Here is a 17,663-nt window from a genome sequence, read left to right as displayed (position 1 = left end):
CATACAGATTAAGTGTGAGGCAGCCACTGCGGCTATGAGACTAAAGGCGATGGGAGAATGGATTGAGGATGGGAGCATGTCATACCATCGCGGTATAATCGAGACGACAAGAGGAAGCCTGGAAGGAAAGGAAGAGGTTTCCGATCGGATACCTGAGATCAACCTTGAAATCGAGTGCGAGGCAGGCACTGCTGCCGGCGGCACAGTCTTGGATTGACGGAACCCTAGTATTGGAAAATCATGTTACACGGATGGATCAAAGCTAGAGGACAGAGTGGGCCTGGGGGTTTATATTGAGAGCTCAGGGACTGAGATCTGTTTTAGACTGCCTGACCATAATACGGTCCTGCAGGAGGAGATCCGGGCGATCAAAGAATGCGTGAAGTGGTGTGGTGCTAACGCGAGGACGTCGAGTGTGAACATTGTTGTTGTTGTTGTTGTTGTAGCAGTTTATTGTATTGTTGCAGACGTACTTTCGTCTGCTTGATTCTGTTGAGTGTCAAGACCCAGGAACTCCGCGACTAAGATGGGGTGCGTCCACAGGGATCTGGGTCTGAGTCGAGTGGGTCTGGCCGAGCAGTTAAACAGGTGACGTGTATCGTGCGGTCCCTGGTTACAATCGGGACATACATCTTGCACGTCGGCATCAATCCTAGATCTGTGGGAATTGTGGCGGCTGCATCTGCCGGAACGTAATTGAGCCAGAACTACTCTGGTTTGCCGGGGGAGGTCGATTTCTTCGGGTGCAATGGGTGGCGGTCGTTCTCCAAGGACTACATTCACCCGGTAGCCAATTAACGCGTCTGCTACCATGTCTGCATGAATGTTGTTCAGACCCGCTTGATATGTAGCTTGATCTAGAGGTTCTCTCTTGTAGCGCTGAACCTCACGCTCTAGATCCTGTAGATCTACCTTAAGGCTTCTGGGCGGTGGGTATCTATCCATAAGATGATGATTTGGATGATTTCTGCGATAACAGCCCAAAAGGTATTGCTTAGACAGCATGTATTGTAGTTATGTCTTCGCACTGGTAGGATCTTTGTCTCCTGATGGAGGTGGTCCACATGAGAACTGAGGAGACAGCCCGTCGCAGTTCGGAGGGCGGCATTCTGACAGATCTGAATATTATTCAACTGCGTGTCACAAAGTTGACGTGACCACACTGGCGCTGCATAACTTACCACATACCGGCCAATTGCTTTGTACGTGGTCAACAAGGTTTCTTAGTCTGCACCCCAAGTGCTGCCAGCGAGTTACTTGAGGACCATGTTTCTACTTTTTACTTTATTGCAGATTGCTGTGGCATGTGGGGAGAAAGTGTAGGAGCTGTCAAATGTGACGCCAAGTATTTTGGGACACTTGATGGTCGGAATTATTTCTCCATCGACCATCACAGTCAGCTCAGTATTCACCTCACGCGTATTTGTAGTGAACAGTGTGGCTGAAGATTTGGTGGCGGATATCTTCAGATTTCTTGCAGCGAAATATGAGGCAAGTTCGTTGAGGTAGACGTTCAAACTATCGCAGATGTCATCAATGGGTGGGGGGCCTGATGCCATGATCGTACAATCGTCCGCATATGATACGATCTCTATGCCGTCTAGAGGGGATAGAATGGAGGATAGGTAGAGGTTAAACAGAGCCGGAGATATCACCCCACCTTGGGGAACTCCCTGTTTCACTCTACGGTGTTTCGACTTCTTATCCCTAAATTCCACAAATGACTGGCGGCCACACAGATAATTCGCGACCCAACGTTTCAGGCCTGGCTGGAGGGACGTGTTGGCGATGTCCTCAAATAATTTGGCATGGCTGGCCGTGTCGAATGCCTTCGATAGATCTAGTGCCACGAGGACCGTCCTATCACATGGCCTGGGTTGATTGAAGCCACGGCAAATGTGTGTGGTGATGGCATGCAAAGCTGTTGTTGTGCTGTGCAGTCTCCGAAGTCCATGTTGATGCTCTGCGAATGGAAATTCTCCTACGAGGCTCGGGAGGAGTAATGCCTCAAGCGTCTTTGACACTGGTGAGAGAAGGGAGATCGGTCTGTACGACTCCCCCAAACTCGGGTATTTTCCAGGCTTCAGTAGCGGGATCACTTTGCCCATTTTCCAGACATCGGGAATTATAAGAGTGTTCAATGACAGGTTAAGGACAGTGGTAAGGTACTCAACTCCTGGTGAATCCAGATTCTTCAGCATCAATGTAGAGATTCCGTCGGGGCCCAACGCCTTAGAAGATTTGGCGCCACGGATAACATTCGTAACTTCGCCCACGGTAAATTGTGATGGCTGTTCATCGGCTCGGAGACCACGAATACGGCGAATGGCTCTCCTCCTTGCCCTGTCTCTCTCGGGATGCACAATAAATTGACGGTTGAACAACCTGGCGCATCTCTTCGGATCAGTCACGGTTATCTCGCCAAAAGTGACTGAGTCCTGTCGTCCCGTCTACCGGGGTTCGAGAGAGACTTAACAGTGGCCCACAGTTTGCCTGCACCTGTGCCTAAGTTACATTGTTCCAAGTGTTCCAGCCACAAAATCCGCTTATGTTCGTTGACTACCCTGTTTATTTCCAGATTCAGCTCGCTGATTCTGGGGTTAGCGGGGTCCATAGCACGAATCCCATCACGCTCGTCTGCGAGTACCACTGCTTGCGCCGGGAAATTGGGTCGCACTTGTGGTATTCGACCGGCTGGTATAAAGCGAGCGGCTGCTGCGTTGATGATGTCTCGGAATTTCCTCTCGGCCACAAGCACATCAGAGGAGGGTGGCAGTTCATTGAAGCGGCGATTGGTATACTCTCTGAAGCCAGTCCAATCGGCCTTCTTATAATTGATGAACGTCCGGCGCTCAGAGGTTATGAAGTCGGGTGGTCGGTCGATGGTGAGAATTATGGGGAGGTGGTCTGACCCCAAAGAGATGACGGCTTGCCAGGATACGTCACTCAGGAGATCAGGGGATGCAATTGAGATGTCTGGCGAGCTGCTGCACCTCCTCGTAATCCTAGTGGGGCATCCTCATTCATCGTGCAAAACGTGGAGCTATCTATCTGCTTTGCCAAAGCTATGCCACGCTGGTCGTTACCTAGGGGAGAATGCCATGACGTGTGATGTGCATTAAAATCCCCCAGAACTAGTCGACTATGGCCAGATAGCAACCCACATACATTCCATGTATGGGTCACTAGCGTCAAGCGCAGGCGAGATAGGTCTATACTGCACGGAATGGTGTATAACGAAAGCCAATCCCCCACCTCCATTCCTTGAGCGATCCTTACGTAGCACATTGTAACCGTGACAACTGTGCAAGCTGCAGGTGTTGGTCAGCTTTGTCTCCTGGATCGCTGCGACCGATATGCTCTTCCGACTCTTAAAATCTACGATCTCATCAATCTTGCCACGCAGTCCGTTGCAGTTTAACTGCAAGAACGATACACTTCCCGGCACTGGCCTGGCAATAGTAGGGCTAGGGTGCTGTCGTTGAATAAATTGCCGTACGGGAGAGGTCGGGGGGGTCACATAATCCGACGACGCTTGTGACCCACTGCTGGCTATGTTCGCACAGCACCTAGCGACATAGCCAGTAAGCAAGAACGGAAATGTACCCACTCCAAGCACCGGTTACACCTCACCGACTCCGACCGATGATGAAGCCGGTTCTGGCAAACCGAACAGAACCAGGGTCCGGGGTTCTTTTCAATCCCAGCACGGACCAGAAGCGTACGGAGAAGGCACTCCGGGATGTGCCTCTCAAATGACGAAAAAAGACGAACACGTACACTGAGGCGGCAGCCCTTGCCGATGAGGATTCCATCGGGTCAATCCGGTGCGTACAACCGGTTGCCATGGGATTGGGAAGATGATGAGTCGTTGGAGCATTTCCTATGTCATTGCCCGGTTTTCGCGTCTAACAGATACCGGCACTTAGGTGGAGACACAATACCAGACATGAACCAAAATGGGGGAGTGGTATTGAAAACAATTAAGGATTTTGTAAGTAGCATGGAATTCCTAACTTAAAATTTTCTTTTTAGAGGTTACTTATAGTTCTTAGAGCACACGACAAGCCGAATACTGGCTTAGGTGTATGTCCATAAAGCCACATGGCTGTCACCCGATCAAAACACGAGAAACCAAATTGATCACGTTGTGATAGATGGAAGGCATTCATCCAGCGTGTTAGATGTACGATCGATCCGTGGAGCGAATATAGATTCGGATCATTACCTTGTTGCAGCAAAGGTTCGCACCCGTTTGAACATGGCGAGGAAAGTACGATCTGACACTGCACGGAAGCTGGACATTGAAAAGCTGCAGACACAACAAATGGCAGCGGCATACTCCACTCGACTGACCCAACTGCTCGATTAAAGCACTCCTTGTTTCGATCATATAATGGCGCAGTGGCAAACTATTGCCCACTCAATGGAAAATGCCGCGAAATTCGTACTTGGGTACCGAAAGCCTCCTCCAAAAAACCCATGTTACGACCAAGAGTGTCGAGATGCTACTGAAGCCAAGAAAGAGAGGTATCGGGAGAAAAGGAGAGAGGAGAAACGTCTATTCCGCAGAAAGAAAAAGGAAATGGAAAGACGTGAGTGCGAGCGAATTGAGATGTACAGGAGTCAGAAAGAAGTCCGGAAATTCTACCAAAGAATTAAACAACAAACCGATGGCTTTGGTGCAGGCACATCCTCCTGCGGAGACAAAGAAGGAAATCGGGTAACTGACACAGACAACATGCTGAGGATATGGAAAGAACATTTTACCCAACTGCTAGTGTCCGATGTTGGCGGCGAAGAGGATACCGCAGAACCAATCCCTGATGATGGTATAGAATGTTTACCTCCTAGTCAGAATGAGGTCCAAGTAGCAGTAACCCGACTAAAGAACAACAAGGCAGCAGGAGCCGACGGGTTACCCGCTGAACTATTTAAGACCCGAGGCGACACACTGATAAGGTGCATCAGCTTATCTGCGCAATCTGGCTAGAAGAACGCATACCCGATGATTGGAACCTCAGCATACTATGTCCCGTACACAAGAAAGCAGACAAGACGGAATGTGCCAACTTCAGAGGAATAAGTCTTCTCCCCATCGCATACAAGATACTCTCGAGCGTACTGTGTGAAAGATTAAAACCTAAAATCAATGAGATAATTGGGCCCTATCAATGCGGCTTTGGACCTGGTAAATCCACCCTAGACCAGATATTCATACTGCGCCAAATCCTGGAAAAGACCCGAGAAGGACAAATCAACACCTACCACCTCTTTGTGGACTACAAAGCCGCCTTCGATACTCCTTAACGTTCAAAGGTATTTCAAGCCATGTCTGAGTTTGGTATCCCTACAAAATTAATAGACTCTGCAGGATGACACTGCTGATACGCGTTCTTCAGTAAGAATAGGAAAGAATCTCTCCGAACCATTTAATACCAAACGAGGTTTCAGACAAGGAGACAGCCTCTCGTGTGATCTCTTTAATATCCTGCTGGAGAAGATTATACGAGATGCAGAAGTGAATAGATATGGCACACTAATCACAAGAGAGCACATGCTACTTGGCCATGCCGACGATATCGATATCATAGGTCGGTCACCGGAAGTAGTAACTGCAGCCTTTGAAAGAATCGAAAGAGAGTCAGTGAAAATGGGTCTGGCAGTAAATGGAGACAAGACGAAAGGGATGGTCTCCACTCCCAAAAAGCCTTGTACAACTGAGCAGATAAAGAACATGGAGAAAGTTGGGAACCACAACTTTGAGATAGTCATTAACTTTATCTACCTCGGCACCGCCGTAACCGAAACGAATGACACCAGTTTTGAGATAAAGCGAAGAATAATATTGGCAAACAGATGCTACTTTGGACTAAGTAAGCAGTTTAGAAACAAGGCCATCTCTCGACAGACGAAGACTACACTACCCGTGCTGTTATATGGTTCTGAAGCATGGGTACTTGTGAAAGCAGATGAGGCAGTGCTTGGAGTATTTGAGAGAAAGATTCTTCGTAAAATATATGGACCAGTTTGCGTTAACGGAGAATATAGGCGACGTATGAACCACGAGCTGTTTGAGCTGTATGACGACGATAGCATAGTTACACTCATCAAAATACAACGGCTGCGTTGGCTAGGTCATGTTGTCAGAATGGATGAAGAAGCTCCAGCAAATAAGTCTTTTGAAGGCAAACACGGTGGTACACGCAAACCGGGAAGACCAAAAGCACGATGGAAAGATCAAGTTGTGGGAGACACCTCGAAACTTGGTGTCTGAGATTTTAGAATGAGCGCAGAAGATCGAGGCGCTTGGAACGCTATTCTACGTTCGGCTAGTGGAAGAAATATTCTGTCATAGCCAATAAGTAAAGTAAAGTATGTCCATAGTGACATGGGGCTGATTAATATCTGCACCCTCTTTTCAACCTAACCTAAGCCAGAAGAGGCGGATCTTGTGTCTCAATGGTTCTTGACATTGCTTAGGAGAAACTGACTATAGAAGATTTAACATTGGAATTGATTAAACACAGGAGGAATCGTTTTAATAGAAAATGCCATCGCTGTGAAAATATGGTAACATAAAAAAAGATAGCAGAAGCAAAAGCTACAAAAAATGGAAATGTAAGTTTCAAGGCTGATGGTATTGTATGCATCGTTTAAGAATATGGGTGATATTGTGTTTGCTCTGGATTCTGGTGCAATGGATAATACTGTCAAAAACAAAGAAGTGTTCAGAAATCTGAAGAAAATATCGAGTCCTAACTATATAAGAGTTGCTAAGAATGAAGAGCATGTATGCGCATCAACGGTTGGTGAAATCGATGCTTTAAGTGATACTGGTGTTCAAATAAATTTGAGAGATGTCATCTACAGTACTGAATTTATAGAGAATTTACTATCTGTGAGCAAACCAGTGAAATCTGGATTAAAAGTAGAATTTCACAAAAGTTACGCACTAATTTTGCGAAACAGTGAGGTGCTTTAAAAAGCAAAGAGGTGTGGTAATTTATTCGAAGTAAGGATGAAATGTAATTATCATTCATTTGCATCTTTAAGCAAAGCCGAAGAACAAACGACTGGCAATCCCATGGCAGCCAGTTGAACGCACCGGATTGACCCAATGAAACCCTCATCGACAAGTGCTGCCGCCTCAGTGTACGTGTTCGTCTTTTTTCGTCATGGGAGAGGCACATCCGTGCCGGGATTGAAAAGAACCGCGGACCCTGGTTCTGTTCGGTTTGCCAGAACCTCCTCTATCATCGGTCGGTGTCGGTGAGGTGTAACCGGTGCATGGAGTGGGTACATTTCCGATCTTGCTCTGGCCTCACTTTACTAAGGGAGAATAGTCATACAGGTTATGTCGCAAGGTGCTGTGCGGACATAGCCAGCAGTGGATCACAAGCGTCGTCGTCGTCGTCTTCGGCGTTCTCCTCGTCGAACTATGTGACCCCCGACCTCCCTGTACAGCAATATACCCAACGGCAGCATCCCAGTCCAAATATTGCCATGCCAGTGCCGGGAAGTGTATCGTTTTTGCAGCTAAACTGCAACGGACTCCGTGGCAAGATCGATGAGATTGTGGATTTCATGAGTCGGAAGAGCATATTGGTCGCAGCGATCCAGGAGACAAAGCTGACTAACACCTGCAGCTTGCACCGTTTTCACGGATACATTGTGCTACGTAAGGATCGCTCAAGAATGGAGGTGAGGGATTGGCCTTCGTGATACACCATTCCGTGCAATATAGACCTATCTTGCCTGCGCATGGCGCTAGTGACCCATACATGGAGTTCATGGGGATAGCAGTCAGGTCCGGTACTGTCGAGATAGATCTATACAACCACTAGGATTACCAGAAGGTGCAGCAGCTCACCAGACATCTCCATTGCCTCCCCTGATCTCCTGAGTGACGTCCTGGCAAGCCGTCATGTCTCTGGGGTCAAACCACCTCCCCATAATTCTCACCATCGACCGAACACCCGACTTCATATCCTCTGAGCGCCGGACGTTTACCAATCATAAGAAGGCCGTTTGGGCTGGCTTCAAAGAGTATACCAATCGCCGCTTCAGTGAACTGCTACCCCCCCTCGGATGTGCTAGTTGCCGAGAGGAAATTCCGTGACATCATTAACGCAGCAGCCGCTCGCTTTATACCAGCTGGTCGAATACCCCAAGCGCGGTCCAATTTCCCGGCGCAAGCAGTGGTACTCGCAGACGAGCGTGATGGGATTCGTGGTATTGACCCCACTAAACAGGGTAGTCAACGAACATAAGCGGAATTTGTGGGTGAAAACTTGGAGCAATGTAACTTAGACACCGACGTAGGCAAACTGTGGTCTACTGTTAAGTCACTCTCGAACCCCGGTAGACGGGATGATAGGACCTCAGTCACTTTTGGCGAAATAGCAGTGACTGATTCGAAGAGATGAACCAGGTTGTTCAACCGTCAATTTATTGTGTTCAACCGTCAAATATTTAAAGATAATGCTGGCTGTATAGCGATGCCGAAGAATATGAAATGTAAACGTTCCAAACATAACGATACGCGTCATCATTTTTAATGGATAATATAATGAAAGGAAATCTAAAGGAAAAAAGCTGACATTTTTACAAAACTTTTAGATGCTACATCGTTTGTTACAATTCGAAATTTATTGAAACTGTCCAATTGAGAGGAGCTATTGTAAACTCATTTCATATAAAGGGTGATTTTTTTGAGGTTAGGATTTTCATGCATTAGTATTTGACAGATCACGTGGGATTTCAGACATGGTGTCAAAGAGAAAGATGCTCAGTATGCTTTGACATTTCATCATGAATAGACTTACTAACGAGCAACGCTTGCAAATCATTGAATTTTATTACCAAAATCAGTGTTCGGTTCGAAATGTGTTCATTCACCGTAACGTTGCGTCCAACAGCATCTTTGAAAAAATACGGTCCAATGATTCCACCAGCGTACAAACCACACCAAACAGTGCATTTTTCGGGATGCATGGGCAGTTCTTGAACGGCTTCTGGTTGCTCTTCACTCCAAATGTGGCAATTTTGCTTATTTACGTAGCCATTCAACCGTAAATGAGCCTCATCGCTGAACGGTGAATGAACACATTTCGAACCGAACACTGATTTTGGTAATAAAATTCAATGATTTGCAAGCGTTGCTCGTTAGTAAGTCTATTCATGATGAAATGTCAAAGCATACTGAGCATCTTTCTCTTTGACACCATGTCTGAAATCCCACGTGATCTGTCAAATACTAATGCATGAAAATCCTAACCTCAAAAAAATCACCCTTTATAATACTTTCTTATTTTGTATAAACTACATAAGTAGGCTTGCATTAGATTGTAATGTTTCTTAGACTATTGTTCAATATTAATATACATTTTTAAATCTGTGAAAAATCTTTGAACAAACAATACCAATGAATATTATTTCTTTGTAAAACGACCTCAAATTACATTATTTCTAAGTCATTTTATGATCACCGCCAAATTGTTGTTGCGAGAGGTCTGAAGAAATGCCATTAGCTGGGATGAGAACTTACCTGAAGTGTTGTATGGCAAATGGAATCATTGGCGAGATGAGTTAAAGAATGTGGCTCAAGTGAGTCTCCCTAGACATTACTTCCGGATTGGTTTTCCAGAATCGGAATCCAGCGAGGACGCCTTTGGTGTCATGTCTTATTGGAGGCCGTTAATGCCAAATGGTAAAATTTAGGTAAAATTTGGTAAATCAAATGTGCTCCTCCGAAGTCAATGACCATACCTAGACTTGAACTACAGGCTGCAGTATTGGAAACCCGTTTGCTGTGTAACATAGAAAATGATCTTCGTCAGAAGCTTGACGAGGGTCGCCACTTCCACATGAAAATGTGGTTACAACAACATTCCTTTAAGGTTTGCCGAAGGGTATGTTGAATCGATTCAACAACTGTCATTAAGTGGATTAATTCGGACTACAGAAGGTATAAATCGTTCGTAGCCCAAAGAATTGCCGAGATATTGGACTCGACTCGTCCCGCTGATTGAAATGGTTGTCTACGAATTTGAATGTAACGGACGAAACAACAAGAGCAAAGAGAAACACGAATTTTTGCTTCAATTCTCGTTGGCACCAAGGAATACAATTTTTGCATGAGCCTGAAGGTAATTGGCCTAAAATGGTTTCCGCCCGGAATGATGCAATTTGTGAAGAGGAGCTTTGCCCGAAATTGTTAGCGGTCAGTAAATATGCCATAATTGATTCTCTTCTTTTCTCAGGATAAGGCGTATGGTGGCATATGTACTGAGATTCATTGAACGATATGTTAGGAAGAACAATGGAGAGAGTGACATCTGCCTGACGGTCCCATTCCCATACGTCCCATTATTCTTTCGCCCAAGCACCACTGGACTGAACTAATTGTTGTTCATGAGCATAAAAATTTTGAAGCCACAATTGCAGCCTCGTCTAAGGAAACTACTGAAAGGATGTATCTCAAATTGTTCCTTATGCAAGCTCCGCCGTGCCGCTCCTGTGCCTCCTTTCATGGGCTCCCTACTTAATAACAGATTAACTCCTAATGAGAAGAGCTAAATGGTGTCAGTACACAAAGCCCGTATCTCCGAGCGATTGAGTACTAATTTGTAATCCTGATGTTTAGCGTCGTGAATGGAAGAGAGGGCGAGTACAGGAGGTGCACAAGGGCAGAGATGGAGTTTTCCATCGGCAAGGGCTGCCGCCTCAGTATACAACACACTGCTACAACAACAACAACTCGATTTCGAAAAGTGAATCTTTGCAGTGGTGGGAGTGTCGCTGGCGCTTATATATTTGTTAATTTCGATGTCTTTTTTATGGTTGGCTATATGACATCATTAACGTCCCCATGCATATGTTTGATTGTGTGCGTTTTATCTTTTGATTTCTATTCTTTTTCGATCATTTGAGTTTTGTGTCTCGCAGCCAGCGACAATGGTTTATATATGTAAAATTCCGGGAAAACGAATTTGAGGTTTATGTTTGGGTCCATGAACACTCCTTAGAAATAAAAAACCGGGGGGTTTTTCCAAAAATGAAACGGAAAATATTGTTCCCCGAAATATAAAAGAAAGAGTAGCGAGGCAATAACTTTATGAATAACATGCATTGCGGAAGTAATCCCAACAGAAAACATGTATCTAGAGTATGTTTTCATTAGATCGATGCCAAAGGAGCCGTTATGCCATTGATATGCATATTATGATCATTAATAAGATTAGAATTGCGTCTAGAAATTTAAATACGTAGTCGAAAGAACATTTGTTGGGAAGTCTTATCTTATGTCATAACAGTGTTATTTTCACTCCATAAAATCAGCCGTTTTCAATAAATTGGCAAACGAATCGAGTGGCAAAAAGCTAGTGGTGTTATTGTTTAATTTAAAAAATAAAATTTTTAATCGCATTTTATATATTAAATTTTTGAAGGTTCAATTAAAAACAAAAACAATCATGTTCGCAATTGAAAAGTAGATCCAATAAAAAAAATTATTGGATCAATTAATTGTTTTATTTGAAACCCTAATTTTCAGAAACGCCAGATCTCGGAGATAAGGGGTGCGATTTAAGCGAAAATTAATGATCTCGCCCTTACAGGCAAAAAAAAAAATGAAAAAAGAAAATTTGGTATTTAAATTTCGGATGGGGTAACTAAGGGGGCCACCCCACCTCCAAAACTTACCAAATATCAAAATCCACTTGCAAATATTGGGCTCAAATAGTCTTTTAAGAATGGAGTACATCTTATATCCAAACTAAAATGACCCCAAACCCTCCGAGCGATTTCATAGACCAATAAAGATCCTATGGGATTCAGATAAAGACCTTTATATTGTTATACTGTTATTCAAGCGATATACACATACTATCTTCGTAGCATGATATTCCAATAAAAGCTTTTTAATTGTCGAAATAAATATTCGAAGGGCAATTTTGTTCGATATAAAGTAAAAGAAGGCACTGCAAAGCGGGCCCGGTTCAGCAAGTTATTTATAAAATTAAGTACGCAAATCTTAACAAATTTAAATTGATTTCTATGCCCGCATATATTTTGCAAATTTTATTTATAAATTTTACATATGTTCTCACCCTTTCCTCGTTTTATATTGACAGTTTGGCAAACGGCGTTACCACCTCATGGCGAACAAAAAGACTTGCATTGGAAACATTTTTTGCTTTTTATTTTTGTACTTCACGGCTTGTCTATCCATCTATACAGCATGTATTATGGTTATTTATTTTTGATTTTTCATATAATTATTGATTTTAATATAATCTCGCGACTTTTCCTGACTTCATTTTACTTGTTGGTCTGAATTGCGCTTTCGTCTCGGGGATAGGAAGCTTTCCTAGGGTCAAAATTCAATACTTCTGTAAAAATCGCAAGACAGGATGCGCCCATTTCAAATGTATTTTGGTAAATATTTACACAAATGTCAATATACATACATAAATAATTTTGGCACACATCGAAAAGAAAAAAAAAAGTTAAAAAGGCACAGCGCAGTGAGTAAAGCAGAATACCCGAAGCAAACAAAGAAACAAAGGGTCGACAATGCAATGGTCTCTGCGCTGCAGAAGCGTCGTCGCAACCGAGACAGGCACACCCAAAATTAACTAATCAACAGGAATATTAAATAAAGTAGAAGGAGGATCTATTTCGAAAATCGTCTATTTTTGGAAACCTAATTCTATTTAATACGACAGTAATTGAACCAAACCAATGGTTTTATTTAAGTGGAATGTTCATTTTTTTACATTTAGAAACGGACATAACTATATGTAAATATATATATTTATACCTATATAAATATGCATATGTAAATATTTAGTCTTATTACCTGTTTACTCTACAGAATTTATTTATTAAAACTTACAACTAATTTCTGTGAATAACGCGCACTTTTTCAACAAAATTTATTCTCACTTTAAAAAGCCAATTCAACTACTTCCAATTATGAATGCGGCGTCGATAACCAATGTAACTTATCGATGAAAGTATATCGACAGGCCGATCATTTATAAAACATAATTTAATCAAATCAAGACTTCAAATTATCGAAAATTTTTCATTTGCCATCTAAAGGCTGGTACTATGTTCAGGAGTAAATGCAGTTTACGAGCCCCTCACCGATTTTAGCAATTTTTTTCCGAAAATAGCACTTTATACCACCATTCAAATAAAATAAAAATTGTATCCGGGAAGAGCCCGGAGATTTAGGCCTTTGAAACTTTAAATATAAATACGAATATCTCCTTTAATGATGGACCGATTTGTAGAGCATAGAGCTCATATTGTAGCTTTTTTAATAACCTTTCAAACGAAGTACAATATATAAAAATTTTTTCAACCATTTTCGAGCAGCAATAAAAAAAAAACTAAATTAACAATTTATTTTTAAAAACTGCAATTTTACAAAAAACTTTCCATATGTATGGATCTAAATTACGACATGAGAAAACTAAGATTTCAAGCTTTCATGTATGGTATAGAACTTCACATTATCCCACCAAAAACCGAAGATACATTTCATAAACTTAAACTTTAAACTTTAAAATTTTTTTTTAACTGCAATTTTACAAAAAACTTCCCATTTGTATGGATGAGAAAACTACGATTTCAAGCTTCCATGTATGGCGTAGAACTTCAAATTATCCCACCAAAAACCGAAGATACATTTCATGAACTTTATAGGACCGATTGATACAAATATTCAAGTTGAAAATTTTGTCCATGAACTAAGGAACAGGGGAAAACATCTCACATATCAATGAGCGCAGTCCGATTCAAGTTTAAGCTCAATGATAAGGGACCTCCTTTTTGAAGCCGAGGCCGAGCGCCGTGCCCCAGTGCGACACCTCTTTGAAAAGAAGTTTTTACATGGCATAGTACCTCACAAATGTTGCCAGTATTAGGAGGGGAAAACCATCGCTGAAAATTTTTTCTGATGGTCTCGCCAGGATTAGAACCCAGGCGTTCATCGTCATAGGCGGACATGCTAACCTCTGCGCTACGGTGGCCTCGACAAATATTCAAATGCTTTAAAGAAAATCTTGGCCATAAAATTATATAGACAAAGATAGTCAAATTGGACTACAAAATTCAAGTTTCTCATGAATAGTATTTTAAATGGAAAAATCCCCTTTTTATTCAAAATTAGGGAAATTTGGAAAAAAAAATTTGGGCTTAAGACTTTTTTCTCTCTCATAGGACCAAAAGTAAAAACGTCTAAAAATTCTAAAAAAATTAATCTATAAGGACAAATTAAATAAAAAAAATTTGCCAGCCTTGGTAAAGAAGGCATACGCCGAACATATTTTAAATTGTATAATTTAAACTTTTATTTGATAGCATAAATGGTGTATTGACCAATACTATATTGTGTTCCGTTTCACACATATGTAATGCGAAAAGAAGTGCGAATGAGTCAAATATATATCCAACTTCCATCACATACAGACACAAAGTGGCGTGGCTAGACAAAAAAAAAATAATTATAGAAAATTATAAGTGTGGTTTTTATCGCTACATAAAATTAAATTTTTTTATTATAGCTTTAAGGCTGGTACTATATTCGCTTTTTATAGTTGAAACACGTATTTTTCACGGTTTCAACAAAAATCTCAATGAAAACATAATAGCTTCAAGAAAGTGTTTTCATAAGTAATGAGGAAATGTCCTACTGAATGTAGAAAATTGTCGGATGTTTACAAATACACATAGTCCATAAAGTCTGCGTTCATGTGACAATTTCTTTTTTAATGATTGAAAAAACAACATAAAAAAATTTATAAAGTTAAGTTTTGTAGTATATGTTGTTTCTTTATATTTCTTAAATTAGAAAACTAAAACAAAAATACAAGTTTGCTTTTGCTTTTGGTTCTAACGGTACTTTTGTCTCATAAGAAGAAATTATGACAACCAAAAAGTCTGCGTTCACTTTGTTTATTTCGAAAGTACCGTTACTTTTTATGATGCTTGTTCTTATTTCTGATCAGTTTCAGTTCATTATCATAACAAGTGATAGTTACTCTTGTTTTTTTTTTTTAATTAATAAATTTGGAAACATGGAAACTAAAGGAAAGGAAATATGCATATCTGAAAAAAAATAATTATTAAATTGTGGAAAGAAGGACAAAGCTTTAGAAATATTGGTGGAACAGTTGGAAGAACGTATTCTTCTGTCCAGCGCGTAATTAATTATTACAAAGAAACCGGCATTATAACTTCAAAGCCTCGGCCTGGGCGTCCAAAAAAATTATCCGTTAGAGACGAACGCAAAGTGATTAATATGGCAAGCAACAACCCTTGTATAACATCAACCAAAATTGAAGCACCGTGGTGGTGGAGTTATGGTGTGGGGGTGTATGGCTGCTAGTGGAGAGGGTCAATTTGAATTTATTGAGTTCAAAATGGATAAATGGGTTTATATTATTATTTTGAAAAAAAAAATTGAAACCAAGTGTTGCTAAACTGGGGTTTGCAACGACATTTTGGTTCCCACAAAATAACGATCCAAAGCATACATCGGAGGTTGTTAAGCTTTGGCTTCTATATAACACTCCAAAGCAGCTTAAAACACCACCCCAAGCGCCAGATCTCAACCTCATTGAGCATCTTTGGGATCTATTGGAGAAAAAAATTCGTCAGCACGTTATAACCAGCAAGGAGATGTTATGAAGTGTCATGCAGGCAGAATGGGCGTAAATAACATCTGAGGAAACAGAGAAGTTGGTAAACTCCATGCCAAATAGACTAAGTGCCGCTTAAGACAACGTGGCTATCCTACCAAATATTAGGAATGTGTTAATATGTTTTTATTTTGTGTTTAAATAACTCTTTTGTTTACTTTCAATTACTTAACGCAGACTTTGTGGTGCTTATATTTAATTGTTATCATATTTAAATCGCTCTATAGTGAAAGAGCTTAACCAAACTTTTGTTTTTGTTTTTAATGTTAGGAATATGAACAAAAAATATATGTAAAAGAGTTGATTTGATTTATAATTTTATTTTGTGTTCTTTAACCAATTATAAAAGTTTGTCAGGTGAACGCAGACTTTATGGGCTATGAGTATAATGAATAAAATCCGAACGCATCAAATTGCAGGACTTTATAGAATGTAAACGTGGTATTTATAAAAATATATCATTAATATCATCTTATTTTAATATATTATTATTCATATATAAATTATATTGACTTGAGCGCTGAGAATGGAAGATAACACATGTGGATTTAGATTTCGTGGTATTGCACGCAAAATGCTAATATTGGCATTTAATACGATTCTCTTTAAATATGTTGTTGATTAAATATGTATGTATGTATATAAATTATTGTAACGTTTTTTTTTACTTTAGACGTTTTACTATAATTAAAACACAGTTCGTTAACAATTACTTTACTTCACAATGATTTATTGATCTACTTATTTGCTTTACAACTTGCTAACTGCTATTTGCTTATACGTTTTCAATAAGCGCTTTCAGATGTTGCGTTGTGCCAATGCCTCATATACCTCTTGCTGGCCACATTGATGTTTCGAGAATACCCAATTGAACAAGCATGGGGTAGAGTTAAATAAAAAGCAACACAACAGAAATTACTACGAACAAGAGTAAAACAACAAAGAACATTAATGAAATTCCAGGGAACACTAGAAACAATATGTGATGACGTAGTAAGAAAACTGTAACAGTTTGAAATTTAAAATAACAGAAATTAAACTACCCCCGCGTAAGCCTGTTCGTCACGAGTGGGCGCAGTTCCCGTTCCGTATGATGCTTACCTCTCTAGATGTCGCATACACATTTTTACCTTGGGTTTTCGTTCTTCTGCGTTGTTTAGTTTGCTGATGACTCCGCAGGGCCTACCCAATGTGTTTACAATTTCGGACACAATCTCTTTTTGAAAGCTTTCAGTATTCGTCGCACGGTCATATCGTTCCTGGGCATTCTTGTTCGAAGTGTTCCTACCTTCCCCGGGTAACTTTAACTTGCTTCCGAAAGAAGCCTTAGTCGGTGTATGGAAAGCTGAATCGTGTACATATATATGGCAACACAAATTTTGATTTGTGTACATCTCGATCTTTCTGACCGCTTCCCGCTACTTTTTGGGGATGTCCTTCCAGAGTACGAGTAAAACTTTTCACCATGCGATGTGGATGAGGACGCATTTTACCAGTTTCGCAATCCCCTTTCCTTGACATTGACACCCTTCTCATTGGTTCGCCATTCCGAAGTATTGTCTTTGTATAATTTGCAGTCAGATGTCTAATATGGACATCCTCACCATATTTAGCGGTATTTCGATGTTGAACCAGGTCATCACACGATGCTTCATATCCAGATTAACACCGACGCAATCATGAAATCGGCGCCAATTATAACTTTGTCCACAATATCGGCTACCATAAACTCATACTTAACAGATCCATTGGCGATAGTCAATTCCATAACAACATTTCCCTTGACTGTTGCGTGATTCCCCATGGCTGTACGCAGTCTCACTCCATTTCACGGGGATATCCTTCCTTTCCCAAATCTGATCTAATAAGATTGGGGGGCCATTATTCATGGAAACCAGATCATGCCCTGCTGGAATAGCTCGGTTTAGCTTTAAAGGTGACTCTTGC

General features: G+C 41.3%; 1 protein-coding gene and 1 long non-coding RNA gene across 3 annotated transcripts in view; one reads left to right on the top strand and one right to left on the bottom strand.

Moving 5' to 3' along the window:
• The window catches only part of LOC106092724 (A-kinase anchor protein 200), a 44,404-nt gene extending 31,396 nt beyond the window's left edge, over positions 1–13,008 (bottom strand). Inside the window, exon 1 of one of the 2 annotated variants that reach the window (XM_059364405.1) lies at positions 12,866–13,008. The gene's annotated coding sequence lies outside the window, so the exon portion shown is untranslated. The remainder of the gene's footprint in view (positions 1–12,865) is intronic. The other variant, XM_059364406.1, reaches the window with a different exon arrangement.
• Positions 9,408–12,857, top strand: LOC106090316 (uncharacterized). Its single transcript, XR_001221799.2, has 3 exons — positions 9,408–9,723; positions 9,789–10,225; positions 12,138–12,857. It is a non-coding gene; the product is annotated as an uncharacterized LOC106090316 (long non-coding RNA).
• Positions 13,009–17,663: the final 4,655 nt, after the last annotated feature.

This window comes from Stomoxys calcitrans, chromosome 3 (assembly GCF_963082655.1).
Source record: "Stomoxys calcitrans chromosome 3, idStoCalc2.1, whole genome shotgun sequence".
Taxonomy (NCBI): domain Eukaryota; kingdom Metazoa; phylum Arthropoda; class Insecta; order Diptera; family Muscidae; genus Stomoxys; species Stomoxys calcitrans.
Note: the sequence above shows the minus strand (reverse complement) of the source record. Positions and strands in the feature narration are given on the sequence as shown.